At 46.1% G+C, this 14,694-nt stretch overlaps 1 pseudogene across 1 annotated transcript; it reads right to left on the reverse strand.

Annotated features, from left to right (window-relative positions):
• Positions 1 to 1,472: 1,472 nt before the first annotated feature.
• Positions 1,473 to 6,523, reverse strand: LOC148007157 (sperm motility kinase Y pseudogene; annotated as a pseudogene). The gene is made up of 2 exons (XR_015654573.1): positions 3,334 to 6,523; positions 1,473 to 2,591 (listed from the first exon to the last, which is right to left on the reverse strand). The product of XR_015654573.1 is annotated as a sperm motility kinase Y pseudogene (transcript).
• Positions 6,524 to 14,694: the final 8,171 nt, after the last annotated feature.

Below are 14,694 nucleotides of genomic sequence, written 5' to 3' on the forward strand. Positions count from 1 at the left end.
GGGAAACCCCAGCAGAGGTGCTGCCCACCCCTGTGACTGTCTCCCAGCCCATATGAACAGACCTCCCTCCACCACCTCCTCTACCACAGGTCCACTACACCAGATATTGGTGGCATTTCAGTGGATTTGCCACTCCCCCCTCCTTCTGCAAACAAGGCAGCATCCCAGTCTGCACAGGTGGCTGGGTAAAAAGAGTGAGGAGCAGCAGTGGTGGTCTGAGATATAGAAGGCCTGTCTGGACAAGGAAGCAGAGAGGAAGCACAGGGACAAGGAGAGGAAAGGGCGACAGATGCACTCTCATTCCCTGAACTTGCTTCCTTCTCATCTTTGACCACACCGACCAAACCAGGAAAACCTTCCACACTGCAGAGGCCCCAAGAAACAGTCATTCTGGTGTTGTAGTCCCTGCAGCAGCCCCCCACTATTGAGCACAGGGATCTGCAGTTCATAACTATCAGAAAAGAGGTGCTGTCCTCTGGGGAGTCTGTCTCCAGACCCATAAAAATAAGATGTCAGGAAGAAGCTGGAGAAGCAACAGCAAATGCACCTTGTGGATATGCTAAGCAAGGAGATCCATGAGTTGCAAAACAAGGGGGACGGTAGTGCAGAGGAGACTGACTGCCTGTGGACGCTTATGCTGGAGTGGCAGTTGCAGAAGAGACTTCAGGCCATATTTCTTGTGTTTCTCCCAGGTTCATTTCATAAAACTGTTCAAGAAGCACAACATTTGATGTTTCCATAGTAGAAATTTATAACAACAATGTTTTTGCCCTTCTGGCCTTAGACAGTTCTACAGTGGTGTCTATGGTTAAGTGCCAGGCAGTGAGAACCCAGGAGTGACATTCAGAGGTACACAGGATGACCAGCAGGTGGGGTGCTCCTGGGGCCCAGTGTCCTGAGTGCAGGTCCTCAACCTTACAGCTGCCCACTCCAGCTGTGCCTGGGATGGAGCCAGTGCTACCAACTTAGGAAGCAGCTCAGGGAGTGTGCTTAGTATGTGCCCCATTGCTTCAGTGCATGACAAGGTTAATCTGCAGGAGTAGCAAGGATTTTAGCCAGCTCGCGTTCTGTATCTGAGGAAGAACATGTCTTTAAGAACATCAAGATGCTCACCTCTAGCACATATCAGCTTTATATATCAAAGATATCATAATAAAGCTGTTTAAAACATAAAAAGTTATAAGGTAGCTCAAGGGTAGGATTACTGACCCTGAGTATTATATCTAATTACACACACACACACACACACACACAAACACACACACACACACACACACACACACACAGAAAGAGCTACAAAAGTTGGAAAAATAAACGAATCTTAAAAATATATAAATAAATGTATAATTATTAAAATCTATATGAGAGTCAATGTTTATCACCCAGCATTGAGGAAGGGGCTTAGAGAAATGAATTATCCCCCTCCAACCTCAAAAAACATACGCACACACACAATCAATGACATGTGTAATTATACCAGGAAATACCCGTATTTTATAGAATGCCATAATCGAAAGTAAGAACCATCTTTTTTGTTAAGGGTTGCCAATACATTCTTTTTCCAAGGTGTGTGCAGCTGTGCCAGTCTTGTTCACTATGGGATGGAAGAGGTCCCTGACCTGTGAGCCTAGAGGTGAGCAGGGGATCTTTGCTCCATTCTGAGACTGAGAAAGGCAGGATGCCCACTCAAGGGTCCATAGCAGGGAAGGTTTTCAAGCTATGACAGTGCTGGAAAAGCCTATACAAGGCACACAGTTAGCAGTGATGTGTTTGCAGGGAGTCCAAGGAACCAGCTTTGTACTGATGCAGGTGGGCAAGCATTTATCATCCACCTCCCACTATGACAGCAATGAGAGTATTGCTTAAGTTTTATTTCATAGATTTGATCCCTGACCAAAATACCAAAAACTGCACCCTTAATGATGTAGCAAATAGAATAGTGGATGCTAGGCCAGGAACCTTTGACTCTTCTAATACCATTGTGTATTTCCGAGCAAGGAAGGAGAGGTATCAATGGACAGCAGTCTGTTTCCCCACGAGTACTCTACCACTGAGTTAGTAGCCTTAGCCCTCCTCACCTCTAGAAAAAGGGTGTCACTAAGTTGTCCAAGCTGATCTTAAACTCATGATGTAGACCAGGCTAGCCTTGAAGTTCTGATCCCCCTACCTACTGTGTGTCTTGAGTGTCTGGTATTACAGGCCCGTTTCTCTATGGATTAGTAGCCCAAGGAAGAGTCCATGATCCCATGACCCTCTAGTTCTCACCCTGTGGAGCTATTGGCCTAAGAGGGAGATGGAGTCCATCTGAAGGGATGGGTCAACAAGACAACTCTGTAGAGTGGGGAACTCATCATTCATATTGGGTCCCTGCTGGGAAGAGGAGAAATCAAGAGGAGGGAGGAGATTGGTGTTGGGGAATCCTCCTCTTCTTCCTCTTTCTCCTCCTCCTCCTCCTTCTGCTGCTAATGCTGCTGGTGCTATTGCTTTTTCTCCTGTTGGTGCTGTAGTTTCTGCTGGTGTCTTTTCCTTGGCCATGTGTCTGAAATCACCTCCTGTTTATACTCAGGACATGACAGAATTTCAAGATGGCACTGTGAGAGAAAAAAAGTCAATTTATTCTAAGCAAAAATCTTATGCGGTAGAATACTTAGATTACCATTTGGAGCTTTGATTGCCTTATTATTTTATCAAATCTTCTCTTCTACTTCTCAGTTAAGATTTTTGAAAGAAATCATTTAGAAATGTTACATATATATATATATATATATATATATATATATATATATATATATATATATATATCAATTGCTAGGTCTTAGGAATGAAAAAATCAGTATGCAAAACAATATGCATGCATGCAGGATTCTGACCATCAACAATAACCAACAAACTAGGTTGTTGATACTTATTCAGTGACAATCCTTGTTATTAATTTTAAGGCTTAATGGAGTGGGATGTTACATTTGAAAACATATGACTCTGTTCTGCAGCACTTGTGATTGATGACCACATGTGCTAGAACCAGTAGCCCATGGATGAGTCCATGAGCCCATGAATCTCTAGTCCTCACCCTGTGGGAGCTATTGGCCTAAGGGGGAGCTGGAGTCCATCTGAAGGGATGGGTCAACAAGAAAACTCTGTAGAGTGGGGAATTCATATTGAGTCCCTGCTGGGAAGAGGAGAAATCAAGAAGAGGGAGAAGGCTTGGTGTTGGGGAAACCTCATAAAAGAACTTAGAGAAGATACAAGGTAAGAATTGTGGGGAAAATGGAAACCAGAGACAGAGGAAGGACCAGCATAGAGCAAACTAGAAAGGACAAAGCACGAAGGTACCTGGGCTGTGCCTGCTGCTTGTTATCTGGACTCTCCCTGTGGCTCATTTCTGGGGTGAGATTCTGTTCTGCCCCAGGCGAGGTTTCTTTCTCCTTGGCAAGCAGCAACAAAGCTTTATCAGGGCATTTGCTATATTCCTGGTCCACCCCTTAAAACCTCTGTGCCGGACCCTGCTGGAGATGGGCTTATCCTCTAATGGGGCTCTGTGGGAGAGTAGATTATCTTCTTTTATTTCCTTGTTGCTACTCTTCTCACTGAAGATGCTTGTTGTTTGAATGTATGGGACACTCATGGCACATTTGTGATAGTGGTCCTGTGTAGGTGTTATTGGTAGTGGCCTGAGACGACCAGCCACAGTGGACCTTCTTCCTCCTTTTGTATGAACCTTCTGGCCATAATGAGATATGTGACCTTGGGAGAATGACACCTGCAAGGTGCCAAGGACTGGCAGGCTTCCACTCCTCTTTCTTTGTAATCTAAAAGCAGCAGCAGTATCAAGGCTAGGAAATGGGGCTGCAATGGGACGCACTTGCTGTGCCTGGGCTGTGCAGCCATACCCTGGGAGAGCCTGCTGTTGTAGGAAGCAATAAGTTGCCATTTCCTCATTATACTTTCTTTTTATTAGGGAGTATTTTATTACAGAGGCTTGAAATCCCATGCATTTCATCGCACCCAAAATTTCAGGGTCTGGCCTGAGGGGAAGCAGTTCTTCACAAGGAACTGTGAACCCCTTCCCATGTTCTTTGAACCAGGCGTGTTTCATCACCTCGCTGGCTGTTGGTCTATACATTGGATTTACTGTTAGTAATTGACTAAGGAGGTTCTCCAGTTCTTCTGAAACCCCACAGGGGGCAGGATACACCCCTGCAACAACTTGTTTTTGTAATTCTTGGATGATCACAGAATCAAATGGGAGCTTTCCCACTACCATATAATACAAGACCTCTCCTATTGTCCACATATCATTCTTCATCCCACCATACAGAAGTCCAAGGAAGCGTTCCGGGGAACCAAAAGAATACGCACCGCAGTGCTGGTTTAGCATTTGTCCAGGTTGTGTTTCGGTGCTAAGCCCAAAGTCGATGACTTTGACCTTTTTGTTTTTATCAATCATTATATTGTCCACTTTCAGGTCTCGGTGAACAATCCCCTTTCCATGGCAGTAGCTCACTGCTGACAATATCTGTTCAAATATTTGCCGGGCCTCATCCTCCTCTATGTGCCCTGACTCTCTGATGTACTGGTAGAGTTGTTGGCCTTCCACCAGCTCCATTATGAGGTATATTCTAGTTTTGTTTTCAATGACTTGTAAGAGAGAAACAATGTTGGGGTGGTTGATCTTTCTCATTATGTTTGCTTCTCTCATGGCTGGCCGGAACCACTGCTTGTTCTTTCGGAGAACTTTGACCGCCACTGGGGTTCCTGTGAGCTGGTGGTGGGCCAGGAGGACCTTGGCATGGCTTCCTTTTCCAATAGTCTTCAGTACTTTATATTGGGAATGAGAGGTTCCCTCCTGAGAGATACTGGGATCGGGACTAGAAGGTGGTAACTCCTCCTCAGTCTCTGTAGGCATTTTATCAGTACTAATGCTACCTAAAAATAACAAACAAATGGAATCAAATAATGAAAAAGATGGAGCAATTCAGGAACTAAAATTACACATGTGGTACCTAAAAGAAACAAATGAAACAAAAAGAAAAAATAATAACAAAGAAAAGACTAGACTAGAAAAATAGAGTAAAATTATGAACAGGGGGAAATATGAAGAATCATAAGTAAAAGCCACCCAAATAACCAACCCCAAAAGAGAAAGCCAAGAGCACACAAATACTAAACGTAATGATGAAAATAAAAATCGTCATACTACAATAGGATTGGGCAGCCAAAGCTGATCAATACTGTGAATGGATTGTTTGAAGAAAAAGGTCAGATGAAAGAAATGAGAGGAGAAAGACTGAGTATAAGACAAAACAAACAAATGTAAAAAGCCAACACTTAAGGGAAAACTCCATTGAATTTCAGGACCTAGTGATCCACAAAAATCCACAACTCTCCAGAGCAAAATACTGAAAATTAAAATTAACCAACCACAAGGAATAAGGCAGTTAAATATCAGTGAATAGTAAACCTTAAACAAAGGTCAAAGAGTCAAAGTGTCACAAAGGGCAAATTTGTATCAAGTCTAAGCCAATGATTGCTTGTACTCAAAATAGAGAAACAGGAATAATGAAAAAGGATGAAACCGCAGGGCATTGAAAATGGAGATAGAGTTAAACATCCGACTGCAGAACCGTAAATAATCAAAGCAGTAATATAGCATGTGAGAACATAAAAACCACCACCAAAATGAATCCAGCAATCCATAATAAACAAATAAATAAATAAATAAATAAATAAATAAATAAAACAAAACCACAATAAGGAAATAGCCAGTGGTCTTGAGAATATATGGCCTAATTCTATCTCTTAAACACATAGAAAAAAAATCAATCCATAAATAAGCAGCCAGCAGTCTACGTAGGCCTTTAATCTGATATTATTGGGTTGGCATATCAAATTCCTGGGAGCCACTGGAGAGCCAAGACAGGTACTTGGGCAGCTGCAGGCCAGTGAGAGAGCCTGTCTTGAAAATGAGGTTGAGGACCTGCCTCAGGAACAGGAGCCAGGGTGACTTCTAGCCTCTACACTCTTTTGCACTGAGGTGCAGGTAATATAGATACAAGGGGCAAAAGGGGATGGGCACGTGCGTGCACACACAAACACACACACACACACACACACACAGGCACACACACAGACAAACACCCAGATTCATACAAAACACACTCACGTAGGAACAGGCACACACATACTTACACACAAGTAAACCTGGAAAAATGCACATCACAGACACACACACACACACACACACACACAGGGACACACACACACACAAAAGAAGTGGTACACACATACAAACATACACACAAACAAACCTGTATACTCACACACTCCTACATATACTGACAAACACACAAGCAAAAGTGTACACACACTCACACACAGGCAAATCTGTCAGCACACACTCTCTTACACACACTGATACATACACATATACACAGTACAGTAAAATCCAATGCAACCACACACAGCTCACAAGATACAAACAAGTCACAGAGGGCTCCACTCCACACCTCCTCTCAAAGCACTCAAAGAAATCCAGGCCTGGCAACAGCTTAACATCTGTTAGCTGGGACGCCTCACAGTCGCTCCTCATTAGGTCACAATAGGACCTGTCATGACATGGTTGGGAAGGGCTTCAAGGCTCTGGCTTCTTGGGCTATGGAGAGATTTAAGGCTTTTAGAAATCAAAGCCTGTACGATGTTTACCTCTCCTCGGTTCTCTGTTTTGAATGTTTTCTATGCCTCCTGCATCAAAGTCGTCATGTCTACACTCAGGGTGTCACTTTTTCATTGTATTCTGAATGATTAGCCTCAAACTGATGGTACACTGTTAAAAAAAATAAAAAAAACAAAGCTGTGTTTCTTTTTTTTTTTTTTTATTAACTTGAGTATTTCTTATATACATTTCGAGTGTTATTCCCTTTCCCGGTTTCCGGGCAAACGTCCCCCTCCCCCCTCCCCTTCCTCATGGGTGTTCCCCTCCCAACCCTCCCCCCATTGCCGCCCTCCCCCCATAGACTAGTTCACTGGGGGTTCAGTCTTAGCAGGACCCAGGGCTTCCCCTTCCACTGGTGCTCTTACTAGGATATTCATTGCTACCTATGGGGTCAGAGTCCAGGGTCAGTCCATGTATAGTCTTTAGGTAGTGGCTTAGTCCCTGGAAGCTCTGATTGCTTGGCATTGTTGTACTTTTGGGGTCTCGAGCCCCTTCAAGCTCTTCCAGTTCTTTCTCTGATTCCTTCAATAGGGGACCTATTCTCAGTTCAGTGGTTTGCTGCTGGCATTCGCCTCTGTATTTGCTGTATTCTGGCTGTGTCTCTCAGGAGAGATCTACATCCGGCTCCTGTCGGTCTGCACTTCTTTGCCTGACCCATCAAGATTAAACTGATTTCATAAATCCTCAGAAAGGCTCTAGGTTATCATCAAACACCTGAGACAAAGCTGCAGGGATAGGCAGAGCACTTGCCTCCCAAGGTTAAGGAATTGAGTTTCAATCCCCAAAACCCCCATCAATGTTGGATGCATCAGCAAAGCCCATAAGCTCAGCATCTGTGCAGTGGGGAGGGGTTGGGGATTGAAGACAGGTGGTCTGACATGCAGGCGTGAGGACCTGTCCAGAGGATGGCCCCTGACAGGACATGGGGTAGTGGTATGCATGGACACCTAGGCACATAAAGGGGTAGGCATACACAGGCAGACACTTCCTCTAACACAGAGGTTGGCATGATGTATAGAAAACCAAGTCCATCCAGAGTGTAGGGCGCACTTTAAATATTAAGGTCCAGTGATGGAAGAGGCATGTATGAGGACAAGGAGCTCTGTGCAACCTCGGGCCAGAAGGAACAGAGTGGCTATGCTGACACAGTTGAAATGAATTCTCAATCACAGTCTGTGACAGCCAGGTCACAGGACCCAGTCTGCAGTGTTATTTGTGAGCAGCCAGTGCAGCCAGAAGCTAACTATTGAGCACTGACTGGCCCAAGCCCAAAAAGGGTCTCTGTTTCTCAGAGTGCTGGGGGCAGTGCAGTGTGTAGCGCTTTCCTTCTGAAGACTCTTCTGGGGTTTGGAGTCCCCTGTAGAGGACTCTCATGGCTGCAGACACTAAGCCTGGGAGGAAAGATCCTCATCTGTAGAGTTCACTGAAAGGCCTGAGAGCAGAAAAGGAAAGAAACAGCAAAATGTGCCACCTCTGCTCACTGTGGTTCAGCTTCAGCCTTTGCAGCTGAGCTCAGGTGCCCTGGAGTCCTCCCTAGCCTGAGTCAGTGATCTCAAGTTTAAGTCCCTACTTCCTGGTTTGTAGTATCAAACAAAGCACAGTTTCAGGCAAGAAAAGCTGTGAACACCATCTAGACATTGCTGTCTACATTTGAGGGGGACTGTTGAGCCCCAAAGGGAGCAAGGGTTACAAGGTCAGGTATTATAGGAATGGCCAGGGTTGGAATCCAAGTTCCAATCTCCCTTTGCTCTGGGCAGAGGGTAGGCCTGGCAATTGGTTCCTGCTGTGTACATGGGGAGAATCAAAGGGTCTTATGGGATCGCTGGCACAGACCTGCCCAAGCATGGCTTAGGGAGCCTCACACCAACTCAATATTTGATGAGTTCCCAGCTTTGTCTACCACCCTCAGCTGTGTGCTATTTTCCCTGCCTCCTGCAAGGGACCCTAAATATCTTCCTATAAAAGGCGATCAAGGAGGAGTTGCACAAGGACAGGTGGGGAGGTTCACATGGGCTAACACATTAGAGGGCCACAGTCCCTGGATTGATGCTGGATGGACACCCTCCTCTGACATCCAACAGAGAGATCTTCACAGAGATCAAGAGAAGGCTTCTCTGAATAGCTGTGCAGAGCACCTCCGATTCATGGACTTAGGACTGACACCCATAGGATGCTTTTGAGGAGCCGATTGTGATTCAAGGGCTCATCTGCCTGGGTCCATGTGCCTCTAGAGATGAGCCCAGGACTTGGCTGTGGCTGGTTATGGGGTCAGATAAGAGGATGGGAGGGGGCTTGTCCTTGGCTCCTGGGAGTAGAGCAATTTTTCTTTCCCTGCCCCTACTTTTTTTGCTTTTCTTTCCTTGGCATAAGGAGGGACTGGAAGAAGTCTGTCAATGGGGAGTGAGGCTGGCTGGGAAACTGCTCGCTGTTCTACATTGTCATGCAGCTGGGGGCTTGGGGTTGTTGGCAGGATAACCTCTGCACCATTCCAGTCTGCTTCTCTCCACTTTATCCATGCATCCCTGTCCCAGGGCTGGGAGACCTGGATACAAAAGTCCCACCTGTAGCTTCCAGTCCAGGGATGGAGTCCCTCAGTGAATGGATTCCAGATGGTTCTGTGTAAAGCTGCATCGAACAGGGTAGTTACTGAACATGTGGGTACATGGAGGAGGATACTGCACTGCACCCACCCACATTTCATATAAAACCAATCCTCATGCTCTGGTACTAATTGGTTCTTTTTATACCTTTCACCATTTTTGCTATTCACTGTACTGTTAAGGGTGAATTTTCATTGTTTCACTTCTGCAAAAAGACAGAGTTTAGCATTGGAGACTCCCTACAGCCTGGCTGGAAGGGAGGCCTACACCCATGTTTCCTTCTAGGAAAAAGCTCTTTCATAGGATGCCTCCCTGAGTCCCAGGATGTGTGGAGGGCTCTGTGCCCTACCCAGGGTTGACCTCAGTATATTAACGGGAACAGAGGCTTCTCTCTGATAGAACAGTACCACCCTCCTGCAAGATGTCTATGATGGTTTGTATATGCTTAGCTCAGGGAGTGGCAATATTAGGAGTCGTGGTCTTGTTAAAGTAGGTGTGTCACTGTGGGCATGGGCTTTGAAACCATTTTCCTATCCACATGCAAGCCAATCTTCCTCAAGCAGCCTTCAGATGAATATGTAGACCTCCCACTTACTCTGGCACCATGACTGCCTGGATGCTGCCATGCTCCCAGCTTGATGATACTGGACTGAGTCTCTGAACCTGCAATCCTGTGTCCATTAATGTTGTCCTCATAAGAGCTGCATTGGTCATGGTGTGTCTGTTCTCAGCAGTAAACCCCTAACTGAGACAATGCCAATGTTCCCTGTTCCAGCTTCCTGGCTATAGAAGCTTCACACATGACCGGTATTCTCTTGGGATATGGGCCTAATAGGCTCTAGGCTGTCTGCTTGATCTGAGAGTGTTAGGACATCCTGCTCCTAAGGGCATTGTTACTGTTCCCATGCAATACTGTGAAAACATCAGCAGGCTCATGCTTTCTTACCCCCCTGAACACAATGCTGCCTTTTCCAGGAGTGGATCCAACAGCTCTCAGAACCTCCTCAGGAACTATGTGTTACCCAAGGATTACCTGCACTTGCTTACACACCCCTATTCTGTGTCCTGAAAACTTTTCAAAGCCCATTCATCTGAGACTGGTGAATTCAGGACAGTAGTCCCAAGTGTCTTGTCCTACGCCGACAGTTCATTCTCATGAGGCATCACTTACCCTTGACAGAGGATTTTTCCAAGGGGCATTGGATGTGCAGGAGAATTGTGTGTGCTGACTCCTGTCAGATCAGCACAGGATACCATCAAGGCCCCATTTGCTCTTGATTTTGGAACTCATGGTCTTGGCACTGTCTTGTTGTTATTTAGGTCCCTGTCAGTCCCTAATTGAATTTTAGCATGGGAACCCAGGGCAGTTGTCTTCAAAGATATTCCTAGTATGGGCCACATCTTCACCTTGCCAGACATAAAGCACAACAAAACACCAGGCAGGCAGAGAACCCTCAGGGGCTGGAACTGGCATGTGCAAACACTCTGGCTTGACCTGGGCCAGCACAGATTCAGAGAACATCTTCTATGTAGGAAGATCTCCTTCCTCCTCTCAGAGTTTAGGACATCTAGAGGTAGGCTAAGGTGCTGGCACAATGTGAGCAGAGGCAGCACTCTGGGCTTGTTCAGTGTCAAAGCCTCCCTTCCACCCCTGTATCACAGTCACAGCAGCCCATCTCATGAGAATTCTAGGGCTGCTGATATCCTGGATGAATAATCCATGTTCTGCTGCTAGTTTCTTTGCTTCCACATGGACAACTGAGAGAAGGGATTGATTAAGTGTAGGTGAGGAAGCCCTGCAAATATCTACTTGGTGTTAATAAAGACAATGGGTTCTGACTGGCAAGATCTTTGAATTAGATTTTGAAAAATGCCACCTAGGAACAGTTAGTAGGTACTCTCAGGAAGGTGCAGCATAGTGGGCACAATGGGACAGGATCCCTGAGGCTGGTGCAGTGGGACAGGGTCGTTGGGGCAGGTAAAACTGAGTAGGAAACGTGAGCCAGGAACAACCGGGCAGGGACCCTGGTTCAGTTACAACAGAGCAGGAATCCTGGGGGAGATGCAAGGGGGCATGATTCCTGGGGAAGGGATCTTGTAGTTGTGGCCCTGTGGCATGTGCAACTGGCAAGGACCCTGGGGCAGGTGCACTGTGACGTGCACCCAAGCTGGAATGTTCAGACAGGTGTGTGTTTGCTTCATGCAGCTGCTGTCTGAAGTAGAGAACACTGGCAACTGCCCCAGAGGGGATTTTGGGAACTCCTTCCAAGAATCCCTTAGCTCCTAACTGAGAAGCTATACATTCCACAGATGGACCTTTATTGAGATGAGCAGATTCTAAGGGAGCTGCCTTGAATGAACAGCCAAAGAAAGCAGAAATGAAGAACAAGCAATTGCAGCAGACATGTTCAGTGTGTTTTCGACCAGAAAAGTAGGAAAGGAAGAAACTGATTAAGTCAAATCACTTCTCTGTCTATCCATCCATCCATCCATCCATCCATCCACCCACCCACCCACCCACCCATCCATCCATCCATCCATCCATCCATCCATCCGTCCATCCATTTCCCTGAGGGAAGTCAGCTTTTATTTCTGAGAAGGTCAAAGCAGCGCTCCCTTATGGTGACAATGAGGATTGCAGGCAGTGAGATAAGTGGGTATTTATTTATTTATTTATTTATTTATTTATTTATTTATTTCATGATCTGCGATAGACTGCCACTTGTGGCCAGTCCCCATCTGCATCAGCTGTACCATAAACCCAGTCTCAGTGTGACACAGAAAAGGCCTAATTGGAAAGTATGTCCTCTCTCTAAGCGACACTGTATAATAACATACTCTGGACTGCAGGTCAGTCAAGGCCTGTGTTTAGGAGACTTGTGGACAGATGAATGTCTGTGAGTCTGGACTTAGACTCTGTGGAGGGCTCAGGTCACCTGACTGTCCTGAAGCTTCCCACTGTGATTTATTTCCCTCCTACAGAGCCAGACACCTGAGCAACTGCATTTCCTGGTTATCCCCTAATCCTCTTACACTGTGTAGTGTGTTCAATCTCAGGGAGGGCCTGGGAATCTGAGAGACACCACTGAGCCCCCTGGCCCTGGCTGACTCAACCTGAGGCTACTCTGTGTGTCTTCATTTTGCTCACCCTCCAGAGACCTCAAAAGTCAGCAGTGAGCTTGCTGAGAGGTCAGGAACCTCCATATTGGCCCAAGAGCAACTGTCCTCTTTTACAGGTTCATCCACAGAGCTTGTAATTCTGATTGGTGCAACAGTCAGGAAGAGTGAAAGACGTCATCTCCCAAGGACAAGTGCTGTGCTAGTGGACACTGAGGAACTTCAGGGATCAAACCCTTCCCCATTCTTCTCCAGCCTCTCTTGTTCTTCGTTGAGATGTTTCCTGAAGATCTAAAAGATCCAGGCAATCCATGACATGGGTTTGAACATAATTTCAACATTTTATTCATTGCCTGATAACTAAGACTAGGTAAAATTTATTTATTTATTTATTCATTCATTCATTCATTCATTCATTCATTCAATCAATCATTCGTTATGCATACGTACAGGGTAGCTGTATTTAGAAAGACCAGAGAGGGCATCAGATGTCATTAGAGACATTTGTGAGCCTCCATGTGTTTGCTGGGATTTGAACTCAGGACCTCTGGAAGAGCATTCAGTGCTCTTAGCCACTTATCAATCTTTCCATTTTCCAGGCTAACTTTTTTACTTCCAATAATGTCTTCTTTATTCAGGTTACATCCTGATCCCAGTCACTCTCCCTCTTCCCTTCCCAGTCCCACCTTACAAATCCTTTCTACCATAATGCTCTCCCTTCTCTTTGGACAAGGGGAGAGTCCCTGGGTACCACACCACCCTGGGACATCTAGTCCCAGGTGGCCCGAGCACATTCTGCCCCACAGATTTACAATCAGGCAGTCCGGGTATGGGGAACAGATCCAATGGCAGGCAACACAGACTGAGACAGTCCTGGATCTACTTGTCAGATGACCCACATGGAGACCAACTGCAGATAGCTAACCTGGCTCTGGGGTTGGTTGCACAGACTCTAGCATACTCCATGGTCCAAGGTATCTGACAGTAGGGGACTTCTTGTAGTGTTTTATCCCAACCAGTTTCCTTGTCACTCTCCCCCCACTCTTCCACAAGACTTCCCGAGCTCTATCTGAGGATTGGCTGTGGCTTTCAGCTGCTAAGTGAAGCCTCTGGAGACAGGTGTGCTACTTTTCTGTCTGCAAGTAAATCAGAAAGAATATCATAAATAGCGTCAGAGGTTGTGTCTGTCACATGAGACAGATCTCACTTTGTGTCAGTCATTGACTGGTTGGTCCCTCAATATCTGCTTTACCTTTATCCCTGCACACTTATTGGCAAGACAGAATTCGAGTTGAAAGTTTTGTGAATGTATTGATGTCTCCTTCCTCTTCTAGAAGTGTTTCTTGTTACAGGAGGTGGCCATTTCGTTTTCATGCTCTGGTAAGCCTGCAAGGGAGGCTTTGTGTTGGGTCCAGTAGTTAAAAGCAAGACCTGGGAAGAGGAACGGCAGAGTTGTGATCTAGGACTTCCTGCAGCAGCCAGCTCTGGGTCCTGGGAGCCTAGGCAGGCTTTGCAGTCATAGAGCTCCATCCACTGCCCAAGTCCCATCCTGACACCTTCTCCATCTCTATTACAGACCATTGTAATTCTGGCATAGTCGCTCTGTCCTGGGCCCGATAGGCCATCCTACCCTGGAAGAACAGAGAGTTCAAGGACGGCCAAATTTCACTTAAGCAAACTTGTTCTCAGACTGTGTGGTTGCTCTGTCTTAGCTCTCATAACACACTTTCCTCTACGTTGCCTTAGGCTGTATCCTCCAAGCATCCCACCATGCATCAGCTCCATATCCTGACGAACCTACCTTAGGGTCCCTGATAATTCCAGATACTTTAATGTTCTCCCAGGATGGACTGTGGCCCCTGTGTGGCTCACATTGATCCTAGAAGTTCTTGGGAGCCTCCATGCCATGGCATAGGATGTCTCTGAATCCGCACTGGCCTGAGGGATTCCATCTGGCACAGGATTCTCTCCCTATTGTTGAATTTTGGCTCTTACGTTTTTCAGGAATGGCTCTGCATGTGGTCAACACACACTACCCTGGAAGACCAGAGAGTTCAAGGACGGCCAACTTTCACTTAAGCAAACTTTTTCACAGACTGTGTGGGTCCCATCAGCAGAGAGTAGCCTCCACATTGCAATGATGTGCAAACTTCTGCCTTTCAGCCATGATGGACTTTAGGATCTACACTGAGGACCCTCCACAAGCCACAGGTGGGTGATGTGTAAATTGGGCATGTTATTGGGTCAGGTCTTCAGTGCAGTGCC

This window comes from Rattus norvegicus, chromosome 1 (assembly GCF_021556685.1).
Source record: "Rattus norvegicus strain SHRSP/BbbUtx chromosome 1, alternate assembly SHRSP_T2T, whole genome shotgun sequence".
NCBI classification, from domain to species: domain Eukaryota; kingdom Metazoa; phylum Chordata; class Mammalia; order Rodentia; family Muridae; genus Rattus; species Rattus norvegicus.